Below are 17665 nucleotides of genomic sequence, written 5' to 3'. Positions count from 1 at the left end.
GACAACGTTTCGGGCCGAAACCCTTCATCAGGCCTGAAACACCATCTCTACCTCCTCCCATAGATGCTGTCTGGCCTGCTGAGTTCTGCCAGCATTTTGTGTTTTTATTGAAAGAGTGCAGAGAAGGTTTACAAGGATGTTGCCGCGACTTCTGTAGAAAACAGTTGTAGAAACTGAGTTACAGGGAAAGGTTGAATAGGTTAGGACAGGGGTCAGCAACCTTTACCACTGAAAGAGCCATTTGGAACCGTTTCCCACAGAAAAGAAAACACTGGGAGCCACAAAACCCGTTTGACATTTAAAATGAAATAACACTGCATACAATGTTTTTTTCCCTTTATGCTATGTATAAACAAACTATAATGTGTTGCATTTATGGAATCGATGAACTCCTGCAGAGAAAACGAAATTACATTTCTGCATGCAACAAAAACATTTTGAACTCCGAAAAAAAGACGTTGGGTTGAAGGTTACTTTTAAGTAAAATACTCAATGTCTATTTGAGTCCTTCTTGTATTTATGAAAAACGCCGAACTTAAATTTTCCGCCAGCAGCAAACCAAAAATAACATCAGCCAGCTGTCAACCTGAAAAATAAAAGGACTATTTCACTGAACAATGAAAAATATGAATATACGTAAAATAATAGGCAATTAAAATATGTATCATACTTGGTTAATGGGATTTCTGCTCCTGGACCTCAGCGCACAGCGTCTGCACATCAGGGCTGTATGACGTCACCTTCATCTTTACACAGGATCGCAAACCGTCATCTGTGAGGCGTGCGCGATGTTTTTAATAAAGTTCATGTTGGAGAACACCTGCTCACATACATATGTGGATCCAAAGATCGACAGGACTCCAAGCGCATACTTTTTAATGTTTACATAAATGTCGGGGATAGCATTCCATGTTTCGAACACAAGTTTGCCCGGTTTTAGGAGGTTTTCAATATCACTCCATTTGTGATTCTGAGCAAGAACGGCCTTCTGACGGGCAACATCTTCAAGGGCTGCTGTCAAACGTCTAAACTTGGACACCCATATGTCTTTGTCGGCTATGTCGGCCAGTTCTATCTCAAGATCAGGTTGACTCACACCTGCTAATGCAGTCGTATTCAGTAGGGATGGATCGATGCTTAGGGGAGTGACCGGGAAGGATAATGTGTTTTTTTTCCTCTCTGAACTCACAGAAGCGTTTCCCAAACGATGTTTGCATTGCGATGATTGCAGAATTTAAATACTCCGAATTTATCATGTCGTGACCTTGTTTGAACTCTCTCAAATTGGGGAAGTGAGACAATGTGCCTTTCTGTAAATCTCTGACAAGCACTGTCAACTTGCGCTTGAATGCCAAAACATCCTCCAATGTGTAGGTCCTTTCCCCTGAAGAGCTGTGTTCAGCGTGTTCAGGTGCGCTGTCATGTCTACCATGAAGTGTAGCTTTTCCAGCCACTCTGGCTGTTCCAGCTCAGGAAAGGTGAGCCCTTTGCTGCCCAGGAAAGTTTTCACTTCTTCCAGACACGCGACAAAGCGTTTCAGCACCTTCCGTCTGGACAGCCAGCGATAAAAACACGTTGTAGCGGTGTCAGTAAACTGCAGTCAAAGATAGCTTTATTCGAACTAAACAGCCTTGCTTTTAAGCCTCCCTCAACCCGCCCCCCATGAGCGCAGATGCTCCAAAAGACACGTACTCACAAACCCCCATAGGCTATCTCCCTTAGCCTGAACGCTGGCTAATTGTGAGCCGGTTCCAATGTGCCAGGAAATGGGTCGCCACAACGTCTTATTTAGATTGTACAAGATCACCATAATCTTCAAATTTAGAATTACATTTCAAAAATGAACAAACTAACATAAAATACATTTTAATTAAATACTCATCATTTATTTTCAAAAGCCACAGGGAGCCGCAGCACAGAGATGAAAGAGTCGCATGCAGCTCCGGAGCCGCGGGTTGCCGACCCCTGGGTTAGGACTTTATTCCCTGGAGCGTAGAAGAATGACAGGAGATTTGACAGAGGTATATAAAATTATGATGGGTATAGATAGAGTGAATGCAAGCAGGCTTTTTCCACTGAGGCCAGGGGGGAGAAAAACTGAGGACATGGGTTAAGGGTGAAAAGGGAAAAGTTTAAAGGGAACATTAGGGGGGCTTCTTCACACAGAGAGTGGTGGGAGTATGGAATGAGCTGGCAGTTGAGGTGGTGAATGCGGGATCACTTTTAACATTTAAGAATAACTTGGACAGGTACGTGGATGAGAGGTGTATGGAGGGATATGGTCCAGGTGCAGGTCAGTGGGAAAAGGCAGAAAAATGGTTCAGCACAGCCAAGAAGGGCCAAAAGGCCTGTTTCTGTGCTGTAATATTCTATGGTTCTATGTGATTAGAAACTTTTATAATTAAAGTCCCCATCACAACGTCTCTACAAAAGGAGGTGTAAGGTGCTCTTTCCTCCGCTAGCCTGCAGGTCACCTTTGGGCAAGGTGTAGCACCTCCTTAGCCCCAGTCAGGGTCACGTGAAGCCATGTGAGCAGGTGGTGGATGGATGTATGAACAGCCTTGGCGTATCACAAGTCCTGGTTGTGTGTCCGCTGGCACCAGGCAGACAATCTCTGAAGAGTATTGATAATGGCTGGGGGTCACCCGTCTTGTAAAGACACTGCCCAGAAGAAGGCAATGGCAAACCACTTCTGTGGGAAACAGTGGACAAGATGATCATGGCCTATTGGACCATGGTCACCCAAGTCACATGACACGGCACATAATAACAATGATGATGATGGTTAAGGTAGTTAAGAAGGCTTGTGGAATGCTTGCTTTTATTAGTCGAGGCATTGAGTTCACAAGTCAGGAGGTTATGTTGCAACTTTATAAAACTCTGATTAGGCCACATCTGGAGTATTGCACACAGTTCTGGTCGCCCCACTATAGGAGAGATGTTGAGGGTGGAGAAGGGGTTTACCAGGATGCTGCCTGGTTTGCAGGGCAGGAGTGTCTGGATAAACTTGGGATGTTTTCTCTGGAGCGGCAGAGTCTGAGGGGAGATCTGATAGAGCTTTGCAAGACTATGAGAGGCTCAGATAGAGTAAACAGGGAGCATCTGTTTCCCAGGGTTGAAATGTCTAATATCAGAGGCCATGCATTGAAGGTGATAGGGGGTAAGTTCAAGGGGGATATGAGGGTTAAGTTTTTTACTGAAAGTATGGTGGATGCCTGGAATGCGCTGCCTGGTACAGTCATAGAGGCAAATACATTACAGGCTTTTTAGAAATGGTTAGGTAGACATGTAAATGTAAGGAAGACAGAAGGATATGGAAATTGTGGAGTTAGGAGGGATTAGTGTTTGGGGATTTTTCGTTTTACTTTTTAGCTGGGTCAGCACAACATTCTGGGCCGAAGGGCCTGTTCCTGTGCTGTGCTCTTCCATGTTCAATGATGCTGATGAGTCACAAAAAAATTCAAACTTGAGTAGCACCAAACAAAAAAAAGGGAGTGGTCAGACTTTCTCGGCCAAACTACCTTTTAAAGAAGCAGATTCACTGGCAATTTGCCTTGCTACCATAAGACATAGGAGCAGAATTAAGCCTTTTGGGCTGTTCACAGCCATTCCATGCTGCCCTGTTATTTAATAAATTCCTGGTTGATTGTCTGCTTTTCTGCATTTAACACTGGCCAATCCCCAATGACAACGTACATAAGAACATAAGAAACAGGAGCAGGAGTCGGCCATTTGGCCCGTCGAGCCTGCTCCGCCATTCAATAAGATCATGGCTGATCTGACCATGGACTCATCTGCACCTACCTGCCTTTTCCCTAAAACCCTTAGTTCCCCTTCTATGCAAAAATCTATCCAACCTTGTCTTAAATATATTTACTGAGGTAGCTTCCTCGGCTTCTTTGGGCACAGAATTCCACAGACTCACCACCCTCAGGGAAAAGCAGTTCCTTCTCCTCTCCACCTACTCCCCCAAATCCTGAGGCCATGTCCCCCAGTTCTAGCTCTAGACAAGACTTAAGCTTGCACTAAAAGCAAAATAAATCTTTGAAATCAATACAGAGACATGCAGAGTACGTAAAAACCACCTTGAGCCATATGTCACTCACATGAAAAACACAAATGCAGACGTAGGCATTGAACAAATAAACAAGAATCCTGCAAGTCTGCAAACTGAAGCATCTGGCTGATTGAACCCAGCAATCACCGTGTAACCGGTTTCCATTATTTCTGATTAGCTATCTTAGTTCAATCACAAAAACATCCATTTGAGAGACTTCTAAATAAGAAATGCCCCTTTAATCAAACCACTCTATGTTGTAATTAAACAAGATTAAAGACTGAATGGGGAGAGCAAGCCTCACCCTTCGGCCTGCTGGATTACTGAAGAAGGATATTTCAGTTCTCAGCAAAAGGCAGAGATCAGTAAGAGATTAAACCTACTCTCTCTGAGACTCCCGACCCGGATTAGTACACCAAAGGAGAAAATGTACATTAATCACATAAATTGGTGATGTCCCAGTTAATCAGAAGTGATCAGTGCCTGCTGTACATTAATCTGAACTCCTTACAGTGATGTAAGCACTAAAGTCTTTGCTTGAGGGGCAACTTCAACCTGGTCAGCAAAGTTCTACTGATGTTCATTGGAGGTGGAGCTGGGGAAAGGTCAAAATAGGTTTTACAGATTCCTCACTCGATATCCCAATGTTAATTTCCAATGAGCTGGGAATCACCCACTATTCGTCACAATCCAGTCAGTTTCTTAAAATTAAACAAAACAGAAAAAGCCGTAAATACTCAGTCAGCCTGCACCTGTGGGAAGAGAAACAGAGTTAACATCGAGTCATAGAGCACAAGAGCAGAGGAAAGGGGCCATTCAGCCCATCTAGTTTGTGCCGAGCTGTTATTCGGCCTAGTCCCATTGACCTGCACCCGGACCATGGCTCCACTTACCGCCCCCAACCATCTGTCTATCAAAGTTTCTCTGAAATGTTGAAACTGAACTCATATCCACCACTTCTGCTGGCGCCTCCCTCCAAGCCTCATCGCCTTCTGACTGAAGAAGACCTGTCCCAATGAAGGGTCTCCGCCCGAAACGCAGACTGCTTACACATTTCCATAGATGCTGCCTGATCTGCTGAGTTCCTCCAGCATTTCTGTGTTTACTATAAGATTAAAATTTAGTTTTGAGTAACAAGATTCTTAAGTAACTTGATCAGGGTGTGATCACTCTCTCCTGCGACTCCACGGGCTCTCAAAGGAGTACAGCAAACTGGCTATATTACTGTACGTGGCTTTCTCCGTATTGGAACAATCACATGTCATCAGTAGAAACATTAGCATAAAAATGAATGGAAAAAAGATTTGCTAACTCCACCATTCAACTGGAAGCTGTACAGAATAAATAATATTTAGAAATATAGAATTAGATTTAATTTCAACTGATGAGGAGTTATGGAAGATGAAAACATCCTCATAGGCTCCCTGAACTGTTGGTTCAGATGCCTGAGAAAATGGCATTTTAAGGAGTTTTTCCTTCCACAACTAGATCACATGTTATTTCCTCAGTGAGTAACAGATGGGAAAACAGAATCTATCATTCAGATGTTTGACAATCAATATTTTTGTTTGTCAGAAATAAATTTTAGCCCGAATTTTATCATAATCCAAAAGCACCCAGGGCATGCCCTTTTCTCACTGTTACCGTCAGGAAGGAGGTACATAAGCCTGAAGGCCCACACTCAGCGATTCAGGAACAGCTCCTTCCCCTCTGCCATCAGGGAGGAGGTACAGGAGCCTGAAGACACACACTCAGCGATTCAGGAACAGCTTCTTCCCCTCTGCCATCAGGAAGGAGGTACAGGAGCCTGAAGGCACACACTCAATGATTCAGGAACAGCTTCTTCCCCTCTGCCATCCAATTCCTAAATGGACATTAAACCTGTGAACACTACCGCACTTTTTCAGTATATATTATTTCCGTTTTTCTCATGATTTTTAATCTATTCAATATAAATATACTGTAATCGATTTATCTATTTATTTATTATTATTATTATTTAATTTTTTCTTCTTCTTCATGTAATATATTGCTGCTAAGTTAACAAATTTCATGACACATGCCTGTGATAATAAACCTGATTGTGTAACAGAGGTAACTTTTGTTCTCTTTGCCCCTCGATATTTCCTCTGCAATTTAAATCTTGTTTCTAATTTTCCAAATTTGATGAAAGACCACCAATGCTCCATGAGTTTTTCCAAGAATTTATTGCTGTTACTGTAAAATAGACACACACACACATACACACACACACACACACTCTCACACACAGACACACACACACACACACACACATACACACACACACACACACTCTCACACACACACACACACACACACACGCACACACACACACACTCACACACACACACAAACACACATACACACACACACACACACACACACACACACACACACACACACACACACACACACACACCACCCCCGGGGCTAGGGTGCCTAAGACTTTTGCATAGTACTGTGTGTGTCAACATGGATCTGTCAGCGAGTTTGTACATCTGGCAGTAGAAAAGGATGTTGGGAATGGTGAGGTGTGGGACAGGTGGCAGAGAAGGAGCGCCAGGGGTGGGGGGTGGCGTGTGTGCAGACACACCCAGCCCTGAGACACCAGGCAAGGTCATTCGATTCCAGACAATTGATGTATTGATCATTACAGAATGTCTTTCTGATGCCTCCCCTCTCCCTGCCCTCCTTCCCACTTCCACACCAGAGACTCATATCAGAATCAGTTTTATCATCACTCACACATGTCACGATTTTTTTTTTGCAACAGCAGTACAGTACAATACATAAAATTACTACAGGACCATGCAAAAGGCTTAGGCACCCTAGCTATATATATATATATATATATGCATGAAGGCTTTTGCACAGTATTGTGTTTTGTGGAAACAGTGGAGGATCAGATTCCATGCTGTATCCAAAGCTTCTGGGGAAAGTTGGTCCTTTCTGTTCCACAGCTTGCTATGGCTTGAGACTTGCTATGGACCTACAGGTGACAAACTGCTGTAGAAGTCAAATATAGGCCTCTGTTAGCCTCGATAGACCATGGATTTGCGCCGTGGAGAGTTTCCAGGGCGCAAGCCTAGTCAAGGTATTTTTTTTATGTGGAAGACCGGCAGTTGCCCAAGCTGCAAGTCTCCCCTCTCCATGCCACTGTTCAAGGGAAGGGCATTAGGACCCTTACAGCTTGGCACCGGTGTCGTCGCAGAGCAATGTGTGGTTAAGTGCCTTGCTCAAGGACACAACACACTGCCTCAGCTGAGGCTTGAACCAGTGACCTTCAGATCACTAGACAAACGACTTAACCATTTGGCCATGCACCAACACAGAAGTCAAATAATGGAGTTTCTATGATGATATTGGAATTTCCTTGGGTGTGTATGATCCTCAGAGACTTTGCCCTGGGCAGGTTAGGTGCAGTGGGCCTGGCATCTTGAACAACAGTGGCTGGAAACACCTTTCCTCCACCCTGGCTTCTAGTGGGAATGTCTAGGCTTTGGTCATAGAGTTGCACAGCAGGAAAATGGCCCTTCAGCCCATCTTATCCATGCCAACTTTGTTGCCCAATGAACAAGTCCCATCTGCTTATATTTTCCCCATAGCCCTCTACGTCTCTCCTGTCCATGTACTTATCTGGATAGCTTTTAAACATTGTTAATGTGCATGGTTCAACCACTATTTCTGCGGCTCATTCCAAACACGCACCAGCCTTCGTGTGAAGAAGCTGCCCCTGAAATCCGGTTTAAATCTCTTCCATCTGATCTCGGACACGTGCCCTCTTGTACTTAGTCCCTCCTTTTCCCTGGGAAAGACCGTGTCGCATCGTTTGCCTTCCCAAAATGCATCATCTCATGATTCAATCAGAATCTGCAGATGCCGGAAGTCCAGGCAACACATGCAAAATGCTTGAGGAATTCAGCAGGCCAGGAAAGGAGTACAGTCAATGTTTCAGGCCGAAATCCTTCAGCAGGACTCTCATGGTTGTTGGAATTAAATTCTGTCTCCCGCTATTCTGTCAAACCTTCCATCTCACTGATATCCCACTTGACCTGCCAACCACAACTTTCTCCTTGGCGAGAGGACGAAGACTTCAGAAAGTGGAAGATGGAGGGATGCTTTTTTTTTTAGGATTGGACCAGGATGAATGACTTTGTTTCTGCGATGAAATGGAATAAGCTGGAATCATTCTCCACAGAGCAGAGGAAGTCACGGGAAGATTTAATGGGCAAATTCAAAACTCTGAGTGACATATGGTCGGAGACACAGCAGCCAGAGGATGCAAATTTAATATCATTGGCCCATTCAATGGGCTGATTGGCCTCATGGCAAAACATGGAAAGAACCTGAGACAAGTGAGTTTTCTTAATAGACACTCGGGTTTTGCAGAATAGTTCATTTTGCAGAAGAATGCTTCAATGATGTTACAACATTTAATTAGCAAAATTATATCCAAGCTTCAGTGGCAATAATTATAGTCAAGGCTGAGATTAAAAGATATTTTGTTGTTGTGCCTCTATTTAAAAGCACATATTTATTTTTCAGGAACTGTCTTTGCGACAGGTAAAAATGTTTTTAAATTTCAGAGATCGTGTAGTGAAGGCACCCGACTACAGCCAGATGTATACTTATAACTACAGCCAGTACTACCAACCATACCAGAATTACTATACTCATTGGGGGTATGATCAGTACACTGGAAGTTACAGCTACAGCTACCAACAGTATGGTTATACACCAAGTACCTTTCAGGTAAAGTTTTTGAAAATTCGTGGCTATCCCTCGAGGTCGAGGATGATGGTCTTTGTTCCATTTCCACAGAGCGAAGACGTCTGTGCGTGTATTTGTTTAACGTGTACTTGATGTTGCACTCCAAGAAGCACAGGATACTTCACAAACCAACTGATTCCAATGGCATGGAAAGCACGATGACTGGAACTGATGGATTTGTTGCAGCCTTCATCCACCTTCACAGCCGTTGAGTTTGAAGCAACTTCGTCCGCCCATTCCACCGTTGAGGTCTTGGTTGGATTGATCTTTGTCAGGGACCTCACCCTCGACCTTACCGCCATGGGTGACCCTACCAGGAGCATAGCTCCAGACGGCATCGCTCTCGGGATCTCAGAACCATACAAGCTTCTCCACCGCGACAAGGTGACAATCCACGGAGAACTAGACCACCACCGACTACGTGTCAGGTTCATCAAAAAAATTGTCCCTATTTACACACAGTGACCACTTTAATTAGGCACTTCCTGTGCCTAATAAAAGTGCCACAGAGTGTATGTTCATGGTCTTCCGACACTGTAGCCAATCCACTGCAAGTGTCAACATGCAGTGTGTTTAGAGATGCTTTCCTGCACTCCACGGTTGTAATGCATGGTTCTTTGAGTTACCATCACCTTCCAGTCAGCTTGAATCAGTCTGGCTATTCTCCTCTGACCTCTCAATAACAAGACATTTTCACCCAGAACTGACTGGAATTTTCTGTTTTTGCTTTACTTGCAACATTTTCTGTAAATTCTAGAGACGGCTGTGGGTGAAAATCCCGGGAGATCAACAGTTTCTCAAACCAGCCCATCTTGGCAACAATAATCATTCCACGATCAAAGTCACTTAGAACGGGGAAGATATGTGATCTGATGTTTCGGCTCAACAGCAGCTGAGCCTCTTGACAACGTCGGCATGCTTTTAAGCTGCCACACGATTGGCCGATTAGATATTTGCATTAATTAGCAGGTGCTCAGGTCTACCTTCTCAAGGGACCACTGAAAGTGTGAAACACGTTGTTGTGATCTGGGATGCACAGATTGAAAGAATCAGATTTAATATCAGCAGAATTAAAACATCGTAATTAAACTTCCCTCATAAATATTCATACTGAGTTTTTAAATCTTCATTTTTCCTTAAAATCAAAAGGTGTGAGGTATGTTTTAAAAAGTAGGTTTTTGTTGTTTCAGTGTAAGCATTTTGTTGAATCATATATGAATATTGCAATCTACAGCTCCTACCCTTCAAACCTGCTGTAAATTTTAATTTCTCTGGACTTAGAAGCCGATTGAATTGGATCCCACTCAATGCCAGATTGAGGCCTTCTTTATGTACTCATACTCCTGAGAAAGGATTATAGCTTTTGGAAGTTCACACGACAGGCAGTTACATTTCAGATTAAGCAGCAAAGCTTAAGTGCAGACCAGAAAGCAATAAAGAGTTCAAGCACCGTCTGACCTGATTGATGATGAGGCCTCCGTCGGTCAGGGTCAACCATGGATGTTGCATCCTAGCTGTCTAGGTACACAAGCCTGGGAGGTAGGATATGGAGAGCAAACTGCTGCCCTTGGAGCAGACTCCCCCTCTCCACGCAGCTGATGAAGCCAAAGGAATGGCAGAGTCCATTTTGGCACCGCTGGCACCGCAGGAGTTGCCAGTCAGCGTTGAGCTCAACGTAGCCTTAGGGGTTCCAGCTCCAGATTTTTCCCTCGGGATTTGCTCCTGAAGCCTTCCCCGTGACTGGGTATGGCCGCAAGGCAGCGGAGATTTGAGATCAGAGTTTTCCTTTTCCTCGATGAGCTGCCAGCCATGGCTGCCCAAACCGACTGGTTTTAAGTCGCCAATAACCCACCTTTGCTCCTTCTCCTGTCAGTAGAAACGGTTCTTTTGGGTTGGTAGCTAAGCCACAGGTGAAGGCCGGGACGGGTGTCAGAGGCGATTTGAGGCGCACGCCATTGGGAGCATTTGATAAGTAGCGGGCACTTGTCTCCATTACCACCCCTGGCTATAACAACCTAACTAACATATACCAGAAGTGAAGGAACAGGGACTTAATCGTCGGACTGCCTTAGGGACTCCAGCTCCGGATTTTTCCCTCCGGGTTTTACTCCCGAAGCCTTCTCCATGAGTGGGTGTAGCCGCAAGGCAGCGGGGCTTTGAGATCAGAGTTTTCCTTCTCCTCGATGAGCTGCCAACCACAGCTGACAAGCCCCATCTGCCCTGATTGACAGAGATTTGTGAAAATAGGAAAATCTATGCTTCGCGTTCTTCTGAGTACTCACTCACTCCCACTCAGCTCTGGGATTATCGAAGATTTATGACGCAAAAGCCATTTGAATCCTCCTGTCCATGTACTTGGTCACCCACCTACAGGAAAGATGTAAACAAGGTTGAAAGAGTACAAAGAAAATTTACAAGGAAGTTGCTGGGTCTGGAGGACCTGAGTAATAAGGAAAGTTTCAATAGGTTACGACTTTATTACTTAGAATGTAGAAGATTGAGAGGAGATTTGATAGAGGTGTACAGAATTATGAGGGGTATAGATAGGGTAAATGCAAGCAGGCTGTTTCCACTGAGGTTGGGCGGGCCTACAACCAGAGGTCAGGGATTAAAGTGAGAGGTGAGAAGTTTAAGAACATGAGAAGACATTTCTTCACTCAGAGAAGTGTGAGAGTGTGGAACGAGCTGCCAGCGCAAGTGGCGCATGCAAGTTTGATGTTAATGTATGAGAGAAGTTTGGAGAGGTACATGGATGGTAGGGGTATGGAGGGCGATGGTCCCAGTGCAGGTCGATGGGAGAAAGCAGTTTAAACGGTTCTGCACAGACTAGATGGGCTGAAGGGCTTGTTTGCATGCTGTTCTTTTCTATGACTCTATGACTCTGAATTTTAACTTCTCTGGTCTTAGTAGTCAATTGAATTGAATGCCATTCGGTGCCAAATTTGGCCGGCCGGTGGTGTAGTGGCATCAACACTAGACTTGGAGGTGAATGGTCCCGGGTTCGAATCCGGCCGGCTCCTTGCACACTGTCCATCTGTGCTGGGTTGAGCATCGAGCTGGCAACTCAGCCTCATAAAAAAACAGGCAAAAATGCTAAGAGAAGCGGCAAAGTTGCCACCTGAAGCACCGCAAGGCGTGGAGAAGTTTTAAAAAATGCCAAATTGAGGCCTGTCTTATTCCTGAGAAAAGATTATAGGTTTTGAAAGTTCACAGTAAAAACAGTTACAGTTCAGGTAAAGGAGCAAAGCTTAAGTGCCATCTAGAAAGCAATAAATAGTTCACACACTATCTGACATGATCGTCTGAGAGTTTTATTTGTGAAAATAGGAAAATCTGTGCTTCATGTCCTGCTGAGCCCTCTCTCAGTCCCACTAGGCTCTGGAATTATAGAAGATTTATGGCACAGAAGCCATTTGACTCACCATGTCTATATTAATTGATAAAACGCTATCCATCTTAATCCCACAATAGCCCTCCAGGTCACTGTGCACACCTAGAGACAAGGCCGCCTGCAGCTTTTAAGCTGGTTAGTTCTGGACTCCTACAAACCTCTGGAAGAAAAATAATTTCTTCCTCTACCTTTTAATCACTTACCATTTGGTTTAAGTCTCAGGCTGCTGGCTTTTCCATCCTTTTGCAAAGAGAAGTACATCCTGTCTATTGACGCAAATTAGGCCCTCTATTTTGCACAACCTAGTTTTGTCCCAGTCCTCCCCTGTCACAAAGAAAGCGACCCTGGCCTTTTCCCGTATTTCCTCAAGACAGCAATTTCCCGTCCTTATAACCCTGGAAATTTCCTCCAGTGCAATCCGGTGCCGCTGCATTGGTGCGGTTTAATTCGCCAGAGCTGGCATCAAATCCACACGACACAAAGACAGGTGTCACCATCTGGAACTGACTAGAAGCTAGTGCAATGCACCATTATTGTGTTAGGGTTCATGCGATGCCTCAAAAACAAAACTGGCCAACCGGTTTTTTGAAGGGGCAAAACGAGGACTTCCACCCAGAAACAAGCACTAGAATGGCATCTATATGTTTCCCAATGTGACCATACTCATTTGAACAGAGCTTCTGGCAATCTGCTGCACACCACACTGAGGGTATTTGCCCTTAAAGGAACAACCCCCCCATAGTAGTTAAATAGAGGAGAGAGAGGCTGTAAATTATCATGTAGGGCTCTCAGATTATTAACGGTATGTTAACCGCATATATAAAATGGCTTCTCTGTAGCGTTATAATGAAATGGCTTCTTTGTGGGTAACTGATGAGGTAATGCTCTGTTTAGTTGGAACGTTTGGGTTATAATTATTGAGAACGGAGCAAGTAACCAATGGTAGCAATGTTGTTCTATCTGTACGTGTGGGAACCTGGAGCGAGTGCGCGGGTTTTCCGGGAGGAGAACCGAAGAGGAATGACATACTGGACCCGCTCTGGTCGACCACCGAGGTTGATCCCAGGCGGCAGGTTGAGGAGGTCGGAGAAGATCGAACAGTGGACCGAAGACTTTGATAATTGAGCTCCGACGGCTGTGCACAAAGAGATTGAACTCGGATAAGTTTTGGCGCCTTTTCTTTTCTTTTTATATTGTATCACTATTAATTACCTAGTTCTAGTAAGATTTATAAAGTGTACTCTGTAAATAGCATCTGGTTTGATATGGTTTGTGCCAGTGTGCATTACACAGCATCCACGCAAACGGGCGACACGGTTTGGCGGGAGGACGGATTTTCCCCCAGACAAACATCAGCCAAACATCAGCCAATAGCCAATCAGCCAATCAGCAATTAGAAGAGTTCTAGACACTCTCATCAGCGAGGCAAGTACACCAAGGGGGCCTAGGACAGTCAACACTGAAAGAGCCTAACAGGAGGTTATCTCTATCAGACAAGAGGATCTCTACTCAATGCCATAACAGACAAATATATTTCATTTCATCATATGGTCTGAGCTCCAGATCAACGTAAAACAGCTTGGGCACTTCAGCATTTGCTTTTCTTTAACTCCAACAGAGATGTGAGGCAAATGAAGGATTATTATGCCCTTTCCCCCATTACTAGTGCACCACATGAGAGGTAGCAATTGGAGTGCCCAGAGGGTCTCTTGTTTTAATTGAGGTTTATGATTGTTTTTCATAGGTGGCGGGATGGAGTCAGGCACTCCTTCCCTCCGCTAGCCTGCAGGTCACTTTGGGCAAGGTGTAGCACCTGCTTAGCGACCCCCCAACCTAAGGGGTCATATGAAACTGTGGGATGGTCGTATGAGAAGCTGGTGCAGATCACAAGTCCTGGTTACGCGACCACTGACACCAGGTAGACAATCTCTGGAGAGTATTGATAATGGCTGGGGTCACCCATCTAATAAAGGCACTGCCCAGAAGCTGCCAATGGCAAACTACTTCTGTGGAAAGGTTGCCAAGGTCACTCATGGTCAAGACCTTGATTGCCCACATCATATGACAGAGCACATAAAGATGATGATGATTTTTCAGCTTAATTTCAGAAGTCCTGTATGTCCTGTGCAGGTAAGAGAGGAGCAGAATTAGGGCTCTCGGACTATCAAGATGGGTCCATTATTCCATCATGACTGATTTATTATCCCTCTTAACCCCATTCTCCTGCCTTCTACCTATAACCTTTGATGCCCATTAATCAAGAACCTATTAACATCCACATTAAATATACTCAGTGACGTGGCCTCCATAGCTGCCCGTGGCAATGAATTTCACAGATTGGCCACTGTCTCGCTAAAGAGATCTCTGTTCTAAATGGATGTCCCTCTACTCTGAGGTTGTGCCCTCTGGTTGTAGAATTGCCCACTATCAGAAACACTCTCTCCACATCCACTCTGTCTAGGTTTCAATGAGATCCCACCTTAATTCTTCAAATCATGTTAAGCAGCCTCCCGTACGGCACCTTGTCAAAGGCCTTCTGAGAATCCAAGTAAACATCATCCTTTGTCTATCCTGTCTGTTATTTCCTCAAAGAATTCCAACAGACAGCCATGGCTGACAAGGCAAGGTTTCTCCTTAAGGAACCATACTAACTTTGGCCTGTTTTACGATGAGCCTCTAAGTATCCCAAAAGCGTATCCTTAATACTGGACTCTAACTCTTTCCCGACCACTGAAGGTGGGCTAAACTGGCCAACAATTTCCTTTCTTCTACATCCCTCACTTCTTAAAGAGTGCAGTGACACTTGCAATCTTCCAGTCCTTCAGGACCATGTGAGGATCTAGTAATTCTTATAACCATATAACCATATAACAATCACAGCGCGGAAACAGGCCATCTCAGCCCTCCTAGTCCGTGCCGAACTCTTAATCTCACCTAGTCCCACCTACCCGCACTCAGTCCATAACCCTCCACTCCTCTCCTGTCCATATACCTATCCAATTTTACCTTAAATGACACAACTGAACTAGCCTCTACTACCTCTACAGGAAGCTCATTCCACACAGCTATCACTCTCTGAGTAAAGAAATACCCCCTCGTGTTGCCCTTAAACTTCTGCCCCCTAACTCTCAAATCATGTCCTCTCGTTTGAATCTCCCCTACTCTCAATGGAAACAGCCTATTCACGTCAACTCTATCTATCCCTCTCAAAATTTTAAATACCTCGATCAAATCCCCCCTCAACCTTCTACGCTCCAATGAATAGAGACCTAACTTGTTCAACCTTTCCCTGTAACTTAAGTGCTGAAACCCAGGTAACATCCTAGTAAATCGTCTCTGCACTCTCTCTAATTTATTGATATCTTTCCTATAATTCGGTGACCAGAACTGAATGAACTTGAAAGATCATTACTAGTGCCTCCACAATACCTACAGCTACCTCTTTCAGAACCCTGGGGTGTAGTCCATTTTCAGGCCTTTCAGCTTCTCAAGCAACTTCCCATTCATAAAGCAACAACACTCACTTCTGCCTCCTGACACCTTTGCATTTCTGGCATTCTATCTTCCACAGTGAAGACTGATACATAGTAAGTTCATCAGCCCTTTCTTTGTCCCCCATAACTACCACACCATTATCATTTTCTGACAGTCCAATATCCACTCTCGTTTCTCTTTTCATATATCAGAAAAAAAAATCATTTTGTATCCTCTTTGATATTATTGGCTAGCTTACCTTCATGTTTCATCTTTTCTCACCTTATGTTTCTTAGTTGCCTTCTGTTTTAAAAGCTTCTGTATAAACTAACTTCCCACTAACTTTTGCTACCTTCTTGTTTGCTTTTTTGCTGTCTTTGACTTTCATTGTCAGCCATGGTTGCCTCATCCTGCCTTTAGAATACTTCTTTGTCTTTGGAATGCCTCTGTCCCACGCCTTCCAAATTGCCCCCAGAAACCCTAGCCATTGCTGTTCAGTCATCATCCCTGCTAGTGTTCCCTCCCATTTCCAGTTTGGCTAGCTTCTCTCTCATACCTCTGTAATTCTCTTTACTCCACTGTAAAACTGATACATCTGACTTTATCTTCTCCCTTTAAAACTGCAGGGTAAATTCCCCCATATTATGATAACTGGCTCTTCTGGTTTCCTTTACCTTAAGCTCCCTAATAAAACCTGGTCCCTTACACAACACCCAATCCAGAATTGCCTTTAAGCCAAGTGGGCTCAACCAGAAGCTACTCTAAAAAGCCATCCAATAGGCATTCTACAAATTCTCTCTCTTGGAATCCAGCACCAAACTGATTTTCCCAATCTACCTGCATATTGAAATCTGCCGTGACTATCGTAACATTACCCTTATTACATGCCTTTTCTATCACCCATTGCAATTTATGTCCCACATCCTGACTATTGTTCAGGGCTTGTAAATAACTCCTGTCAGGGTCTTCTTACCCTTGCAGTTTCTTCAATCTACCCACAATCATGTTCCTAATTGAGATACTTTTATTGTCAATATACATTTTGGACACATTGTAGATTGATTCTCCATTAATATTTGCTTTTAACTTTTTACAAAAGAGAATCTCCTCATAAACTTTTCCATTTTTGATAAACTGTACATGTGCCATTAACAATGCCTTATTGTCTTGCACAGTTGACTCATCCAGTTGCATCCCAAATTCTGTGCATAATTGATGTTCAATGTCTTCACTCATTTCGTCAATACGACGAGCTACAGAGTTATTACTCAAAGGAATTGATTTTAAAATACTGGTGCCCATTTTGAGAACAGTGGTGAGTACTTCTGATACAGCAGTCATTATTAATTTTTCATCAATTGTATGAGATTTTCCACATTTTGCTATCATTTTGGAAATATTATACGAAGCAATGAGGCCATGATCAAGGTCACTTTTAGCTTTCATGTCAAAAGATTCAAGTTTGTAACGCTTTTCAAATGCTTCTTTCATCTTCTGGAACTGAGTAACACCATAAGTAACCTTTTCACGGTGTCTTTTATAGAAGCATTCCTGCAATCTTGATAGTTTCATGGCTTCATTAGATAGTACGATATTACAATAAGACACATAAGGTGTTACTAATCTGACAGGAATGGTATAAAACCATACTCCAGGTATGTAACATTGTATTGATGAACTTTCTGTAGTTTCTGCTTCTTTGCAGATTAGAATTCAAACTTCAGACTTGTAGAGATCGCACTGTACATTTTTATCCATCATTAACGGGGCTAAATTAAAATAAAAATCAACACCAGCTGGGAATGCCTATTGGACATCGACAAAGGCAGTGAGTTGACACAGTCAGTCAGGTCTCGTGTCTCAAGTTAGGGTGCAGCTTACTGCCAACCCCCGGAGTATTTGAACACCTACCCCATGACTGCTGTTTCCCTTAATGCCCCTTTAGGTTATGT

The sequence above is a fragment of the Hypanus sabinus genome, chromosome 24 (assembly GCF_030144855.1).
Source record: "Hypanus sabinus isolate sHypSab1 chromosome 24, sHypSab1.hap1, whole genome shotgun sequence".
NCBI classification, from domain to species: Eukaryota; Metazoa; Chordata; class Chondrichthyes; order Myliobatiformes; family Dasyatidae; genus Hypanus; species Hypanus sabinus.
This window is presented reverse-complemented; position numbering follows the sequence as displayed.